The following is an 8,540-nucleotide window of genomic DNA, read 5'->3' as shown; positions in this document are numbered from 1 at the left end:
TGGGCACCACATAGTGCTCCATACAGTATTATGGGCACCACATAGTCCTCCATACAGTATTATGGGCACCACATAGTCCTCCATACAGTATTATGGGCACCACATAGTCCTCCATACAGTATTATGGGCACCACATAGTCATCCATACAGTATTATGGGCACCACATAGTCCTCCATACAGTATTATGGGCACCACATAGTCCTCCTTACAGTATTATGGGCACCACATAGTCCTCCATACAGTATTATGAGCCCTATATATTGCTCCATGCAGAATAATGGACCCCATATAATGCTCCATACAGAATAATGGGCACCATATAGTGCTCCATGCAGAATAATGGGCCCTATATAATGCTCCATACAGAATAAGGGCTTCCATATAATGCCTCATACAGTATAATGAGCCCCATATATTGCTCCATACAGTATAATGGCCCTATATAATGCTCCATACAGAATAATGGGCCCCATATAATACTGCATACAGTATGGGCCCCATATAGTGCTCCATGGAGAATGGGCCTCATATAATGCTCCATAGAGAATGGGCCCCATCAGTGGCGTACCTACTGGGGGGTAAAGGGGGCGTCACGTTGAGGGGCCCACCCTGTTAAGCAGAAGGCGACCGCGGCTCTCTGAGGTGACGCTGCTGTTCTCTTTCTGAGCTGAGACTCTGCAGGCTGCACAGCACAGCAGCCAATTGCAGAGTCTCAGTGCAGTGCACGGTGAGGGCTAAAGTGCTGCTAACCTCATCTTCTTCTACAGGCTGGCAGCGCTGCGGTTAGCTCCACACCATCAGTGCTCTGATTGGTCCACGCTGGACCCTGGGTCCTAGTGAGCTGCTGCAGTTAGGTTGTGCAACCTGTGCCAAGACAGGGCCTGGCCCGGACCAGTCATCAATCACCTTCATATGTAAGTGCTGCTGGAACCAGTTTTTTTAGTTTTAAAATAAATGACAGCATATGATGTTACTGTGGGAGACAGTGGGGTGAATGTGAGGGGAAGAGGGGGAGCTGAATTGGGGTAGTGGGGGTGGGGGTGGCGCTGAGGGCCTTGCGTTCTGAGATTATGTGCAATCTCATGTCATAGTTGCTGTCTGGGGAGGGTGGAGATAGGGAGGTAGGGGACTTAGGGCTCGTTCACAGGTCAGGATCTCCGGTACGAGTGGTGACAGTTTCCACACGTACTAGAGACACTGACACACGCAGACCCATTCAAATCTATGGGTCTGATCACATGTCAGTGTGTTTTCACAGACCGTGTGTCCGTGTGCTCCACACACTGACATGTCCGTTTTTTTGCAGATGCACGGTCCGCAAAACATACCACACGGATTTTATTATTTTATTCTTATTTTTACACAGGGACACTGCAGGAGCAGACACTACTACTACCCTCATCATTGCCACTGCTGGTGATGATCGCAGTGATGGCACTGAACCATGATGAGGGCAGCGTTCGGCAGCGCTACCTGGACACTGATTCCCAGCCGCCCGTACGTGTGATCCTGATGCGGCACACGGGCCGCACACGGGTGCAACACGTATAACACACACCGGCATACAAGAAACAGATATCTCCAGTACCGGTTTTTCCGATACCGGAAATATACGGACATGTGAAACCAGCCTTATTATATTTACCGTTTAGGTCTTATTATAAGCCCCTGCCTGATAGTATAACAAACCCCCATACACTAACCATGGCATGAGCTGTACAACATTTAAAGGGATTGTCTGGTCTAAATGTACAAGTCTGCAATTACTTTATGTGGCTAAAAAACCAAGCAATGTGAACTGAGGTCTAAGATGGTACACATGCAAGAAATAGGAGCATGTTCACACTAGCAAAAAGAAGCAAAACCTACAAAAGACAAAAAATATATCTCATACCCTACCATCATTATATATAAATGTAAAGCAAAGTTGCATATTAAATATAGGGTACTTAGTGAACTATTTTTGTATACTTTTTTTGATCAAAAATAGTTCACTAAGTACCCTATATTTAATATGCAACTTTGCTTTACATTTATATACAGTTATATGAAAAAGTTTGGGCACCCCTATTAATCTTAAGCTTAATGTTTTTTAAAAATTGGTGTTTTTGCAAGAGCTATTTCAGTTTGATATATGTAATAACTGTTGGACACAGTAATGTTTCTGCCTTGAAATGAGGTTTATTGTACTAACAGAAAATGTGCAATCTGCATTCAAACAAAATTTGACAGGTGCATAAGTATGGGCACCTCACCAGAAAAGTGACATTAATATTTAGTAGATCCTCTTTTTGCAAAAATAACAGCCTCTAGTCGCTTCCTGTAGCTTTTAATGAGTTCCTGGATCCTGGATGAAGGTATTTTTGACCATTCCTCTTTACAAAACAATTCCAGTTCAGTTAAGTTTGATGGTCGCCGAGCATCGACAGCCTTCTTCAAATGATCCCACAGATGTTCAATGATATTCAGGTCTGGGGACTGGGATGGCCATTCCAGAACATTGTAATTGTTCCTCTGCATGAATGCCTGAGTAGATTTGGAGCGGTGTTTTGGATCATTGTCTTGCTGAAAGATCCATCCCCTGCGTAACTTCAACTTTATCACTGATTCTTGAACATTATTGTCAAGAATCTGCTGATACTGAGTGGAATCCATGCGTCCCTCAACTTTAACAAGATTCCCGGTGCCGGCATTGGCCACACAGCCCCAAAGCATGATGGAACCTCCACCAAATTTTACTGTGGGTAGCAAGTGTTTTTCTTGGAATGCTGTGGTTTTTTGCCGCCATGCATAACGCCTTTTTGTATGACCAAACAACTCAATCTTGGTTTCATCAGTCCACAGGACCTTCTTCCAAAAAGAAATTGGCTTCTCCAAATGTGCTTTTGCATACCTCAGCCGACTCTGTTTGTGGCGTGCTTGTAGAAACGGCTTCTTTCGCATCACTCTCCCATACAGCTTCTCCTTGTGCAAAGTGCGTTGTATAGTTGACCGATGCACAGTGACACCATCTGCAGCAAGTTGATGCTGCAGCTCTCTGGAGGTGGTCTGAGGATTGTCCTTGACTGATATCACCATTCTTCTCCTCTGCTTTTCTGATGTTTTTCTTGGCCTGCCACTTCTGGCCTTAACAAGAACTGTCCCTGTGTTCTTCCATTTCCTTACTATGTTCCTCACAGTGGAAACTGACAGGTTAAATCTCTGAGACAGCTTTTTGTATCCTTCCCCTGAATAACTATGTTGAATAATCTTTGTTTTCAGATCATTTGACAGTTGTTTTGAGGAGCCCATGATGCCACTCTTCAGAGGAGATTCAAACAGGAGAACAACTTGCAAGTGGCCACTTTAAGTAGCTTTTCTCATGATTGCATACACCTGGCTATGAAGTTCAAAGCTCAATGAGGTTACAAAACCAAAAAAAGTGCTTTAGTAAGTCAGTAAAAAGTAGGTAGGAGTGTTTAAAACAAGAAAATGATAAGGGTGCCCATACTTATGCACCTGTCAAATTTTGTTTGAATGCAGATTGCACATTTTCTGTTGGTACAATAAACCTCATTTCAAGGCAGAAACATTACTGTGTCCAACAGTTATTACATATATCAAACTGAAATAGCTGTTTCAAAAACACCAATTTTTAAAAAACATTAAGCTTAAGATTAATAGGGGTGCCCAAACTTTTTCATATAACTGTATAATGATGGTAGGGTATGAGATATATTTTTTGTCTTTTGTAGTTACTTTATGTGGCTGCAGACTTGTGAATCCTCACATTACACACACAGCACACTGTCTGGGCTCTCTGGTTCGGGGAGCGGGTTGTCATGTGACCTTAACCCCTTAACAACGCTTGCCGTATTGGTACGCACATTTGCGTACCCCCCGTTCAGTGAGGGCTCCGGCGCTGAGCCCGCACTGAACGGAGCACATGTCAGCTGATTATTACAGCTGACATGTGCCCGCAACAGCCGCGGGTGGAATCGCGATCCACCCGCGGCTGTTAACATGTTAAATGCCGCTGTCAATCTCCGACAGTGGCATTTAACGCGCGCTTCCGGGTAGCGCGGCATAAGCCCCGCCCATCGGCGACCCCGTCACGTGATCGCGGATCACCGATGGGTGGGCATGACAACCCAAGGTCTGCAGCAGACGCCTGTGGTTGTCATGATCTGGTCGCTATGAGCGCCACCTATTGGTCGGCGCTCATAGCACAGGACCATTTCTGCTGCATGCAGGGGACCTGCTCGTCCCCTGTATGTAGCAGAGCCGATCGGACAGTTGCTGCTTCTAGTCTCCTATGGAGACTATTGAAGCATGCAAAAAGTAAAAAAAAAAAGTTTTTAAAAATATAAAAAAAAGTAAAAAAATATAAAAGTTTAAATCACCCCCCTTTCGCCCCATTCAAAATAAAATATTAAAAAAAAAAACCTACATAGACATATTTGGTATCGCCGCGTTCAGAATCGCCCGATCTATCAATATAAAAAAATAATTAATCCGATCGGTAAACGGTGTAACAAGAAAAAAATTCTAAACGCCAGAATTACGTTTTTTGGTCGCCGCAAAATTGCAATAAAATGCAATAACGGGCGATCAAAACATCGGATCTACCCCACAATTTTATCAATAAAAATGTCAGCCCGGCGCACAAAAAATAAGCCCTCACCCAGCCCCAGATCACGAAAAATGGAGACGCTATGGGTGTCGGAAAATGGCGCTATTTTTTTTTTTTTTACCAAATTTTGGAATTTTTTTCACCACTTAAATATAAAAGAACCTATACACGTTTGGTGTCTATGAACTCGTAATGACCTGTAAAATAAGAAGGGCAGGTCAGTTTTAGGATTCAGTGAACGTGGTAAAAAAAAAAAAACAACTGTGGTATTGCACTTTTTTTGAATTTTACCACACTTGGAATTTTTTTCCCGTTTTCCCGTACACGATATGGTAAAACTAGTAATGGCGTTGAAAAGTACAACTCGTCCCGCAAAAAATAAGCCCTCACATGGCCATATTGACCAAAAAATAAAAATGCTATGGCTCTGGGAACAAGGGGAGCAAAAACGAAAATGCAAAAACGGAAAATGCTCCGAGGCTTAAGGGGTTAAAGGGTTTTTCCCATGAACCAAAGTTGATTTTAATCAATAGATCTTGGAATAATAATAAGTTCCACAATTGGATGTGTTTAAATAAAACGTTCCTGTGCTGAGATAATCTTATAAATGTGCCCCTGCTGTGTACTGTGTAATGTCTGACCATACAGGAACATGGTCTGATCATACCACATCTCCTGGACAGGGTGGGAAACAAAAGAGTATACTGACATTATAGCACGGGATCACAGATGATTCTTTCTGTGAGGTAAAACATTTCCCTGTCCATTTTAAACAATGTTTTACTTAAAAGAAAGAATCAGCTGTGCTCCCCGGCTGTAATGTCTGTACATTACGCTCTTTTGCTTCCTCCCCTGCCCAGGAGGTGTGGTACAATCAGACCATGTTTCTGTACGGTCAGACACAACCATTACACAGTACACAGCAGGGGAACATTTATAAGATTATCTCAGCACAGGAACATTTTTATAAATACATCCAATTGTAGAAATGATTATTATTACAGTAACTATTGATTAAAATGTACTTTTGTTCGTGGGAAATCCCCTTTAAGTATGTGATTTACATGCTCCTGGCCCCATTCCAACTTCGCGGCCCCATTCAATACAAGTGTATTGAGCAAGACCGGAAACAGTCTAGTCGGAATGTGGCCAGGTGTATGCAAATCGCATACTTGAGGTCTCATGACAACCCGCTCCCCGAACCAGAGAGCCTAGACAGTGTGCTGTGCATGCAATGTGAGGATTCACAAGTCTGCAGTCACATAGTCACAGCAGACTTGTAGCTTCAGACTAGACAATCCCTTTAATAATAATTTCATAATAAGCAGCTTATTATTTGTATAAAGTTATTAAAGGGGTTGTGCGGGCTTGGGATAAAAGTCTGCAGTCACTCTATGTGACTGCAGACGGGCAAATCATGACAGGGTATGGTGCGCCTGCTGTCATGAGCCCCCAATTTCAACAGTGGGATCGGGCGGGCATGTGACCACATGTATGCTATTTGCATATGTCGACTAGCTTCTCTCAATACAAGAGAATTGAGACAAGCTGTGAGAGTCTAGTCAACACATGCAAATAACATACATGTAGTCACATGACTAACCGACCACATAAACAATGCTGGGGACTCATGGGTCATTATTACTGTACATGGGGGAATCAGTGGACATTATTAAATGTTAAGTGGGCACTTAAGAATCATTATTGTTATAGGGGCACTTACGGTATTGTGGCCGTCAACGGTGCACCTGACGCATTATTACTTTTAGGGGCAAAATGTGGGCACTGTTTTCTAGGGCACTTGCACAGGGCAGTAATATTTTAAAGGGGTAGTTTTACCATCTAGAGAGCACAAAGGGGGGATTTTACTTTGTAAGAGGCACAGTGTTAGCATTATTATGAGGGGGCACAGTGGTGGGCTTTATTATTTGGGATACTAAGAGGATCAGTAATAGGGACACATTCAGCAGCAGCGGCTCAGCATTGGGGTATCAGCAGGATGAGGGGTTTGTGCAGGTTGGGATAGATGGGGCTGGTGCCTGAAATGTGAGAAGTCATATGTGTCTTTGTTGTGATCTCTGCAGATGAGCTGTGGCTGGAGAAGTCGTTATATCGGTCTGGGACAGGTGGAAAAGACGGGAAAAGTGAATGACTCTAGCAGAAAGGACGTCACCTGTAAGGTACTATATATATCTGTACTGTAATCTCTTATATGCTCTGCAATACTGGTATCTACTACTATATGGTCAACACAGTATGGCAGTAATATCAGTGTTAATCATTGTATAAAGATTTCTTTTAGCAACAGCACGGTCATCTGCTGAAGTTCTCCTACTTCCACTATTAGGGTGCACCACCATATTTGTAATCAGGGTTACATGGTTAGGGGCCCACTCAGAAGTTTTTCCCCCCCTGAACCCAACCCTTAGCTATGCCTCTGGGCACATGCTCCATAGAGAATGGGCCCCATATAATGGTCCATAGAGAATGGGTCCCATATAATGTTCCATAGAGAATGGTCCCCGTATAATGCTCCTTAGAGAATGGGCCCCATATAATGCTCCATAGAGAATGGGCCCCATATAATGCTCCATAGAGAATGGGCCCCATATAATGCTCCATAGAGAATGGGCCCCATATAATGTTCCATATAGAATGGGCCCCATATAAAACTCCAAACAGTATGGGCCTCATATAATACTCCATAGAGAATGGGCCCCATATAATGCTCCATAGAGAATGGGCCCCATACAATGCTCCATAGAGAATGGGTCCCATATAACGCTCCATAGAGAATGGGCCCCATATAATGCTCCATAGAGAATGGGCTCCATATAATGCTCCATACATTTAAAAAAAATAAATAAATACTCACGTTTCATTGCTGGTGGCAGGTCAGGACTCCTCAGCGTCTTCTGACTCTCTGCACTGTCAGAGCTGAGGGCGCAGTGTACTGATGTCATTGCGCCCTCTGCCCTGACACATCACAGTGTCAGAAGACACGGAAGACACCGGAGCTGCAGAGCATTGAGATGAGGTAAGTATAAATGCCAGGGCCCTGAACAAAGCATGGGGGCTCACTCGCGAATGCTGGCACCATGCTCCCCCGACTCACTGGCCCCATAGCGCACCAGGGTCCCTAACGGTGAGTGAGCACCCCCGCTTGCCCAAGTGCTGATGCTGGCCCTGCTGATACCCCATATGTGGGAGAAGACTACTCTATAGGCACATGGCAGGGTTCGGAAGGTAAAGAGCTCAGTTTGACTTTTTGGACTCAAAAATGGCTGGAATCGAGAGTGGACGCCATGTCGCATTTGGAAAGCCCCTGATGTGCCTAAACAGTGAAAAACCCCTATCAGTGACTCTATTTTGTAAACAATAAACACTATTTTATAGAAAAAATAATTATTTTTGCATTACTCTATTCTGAGAGCTATAACTTTTTTATGTTTTTCCTGATGAAGCTGTTTGGCAACCTGCTTTTTGCCGGACAAAATGGCATTTTCAGCTATACCATTTTTATTTACATTCGTCTTTTTGATTGTTGTTTTATTCCACTTTTTGTTCGGCAGTATGATAAAAAAGCATAGCTTTTGCCTCTTTTTTAAAATATTTATTTTTATTGTGTTCACTAAAGGGGTTAACTAGTTTGACAGTTTTATAGGTCGGGTCGCGGCAATACCAAATATGTTTACTTTTTTGGTTTTTTTTTTACATAAAAATACTTATTTATTGGTTTAATGTAATTTTTAATTATTATTTCACTATTTTTTTTTTTTTACATTTTTACAAATTTTTTAAACTTTTTAAAAAATCTTTCGACTTAGTCCATCAAGTGGACTTTCACTTTGATCGCTGTTATAAAGCATGCCCAAGCATTACAGTTAGTGTTGAGCGAGTATGTTCTATTAACCCTTTCGCCGAGTA

This window comes from Phyllobates terribilis, unplaced genomic scaffold (assembly GCF_046119375.1).
Source record: "Phyllobates terribilis strain yellow unplaced genomic scaffold, ASM4611937v1 Scaffold_15__1_contigs__length_34870131, whole genome shotgun sequence".
NCBI classification, from domain to species: domain Eukaryota; kingdom Metazoa; phylum Chordata; class Amphibia; order Anura; family Dendrobatidae; genus Phyllobates; species Phyllobates terribilis.
This window is presented reverse-complemented; position numbering follows the sequence as displayed.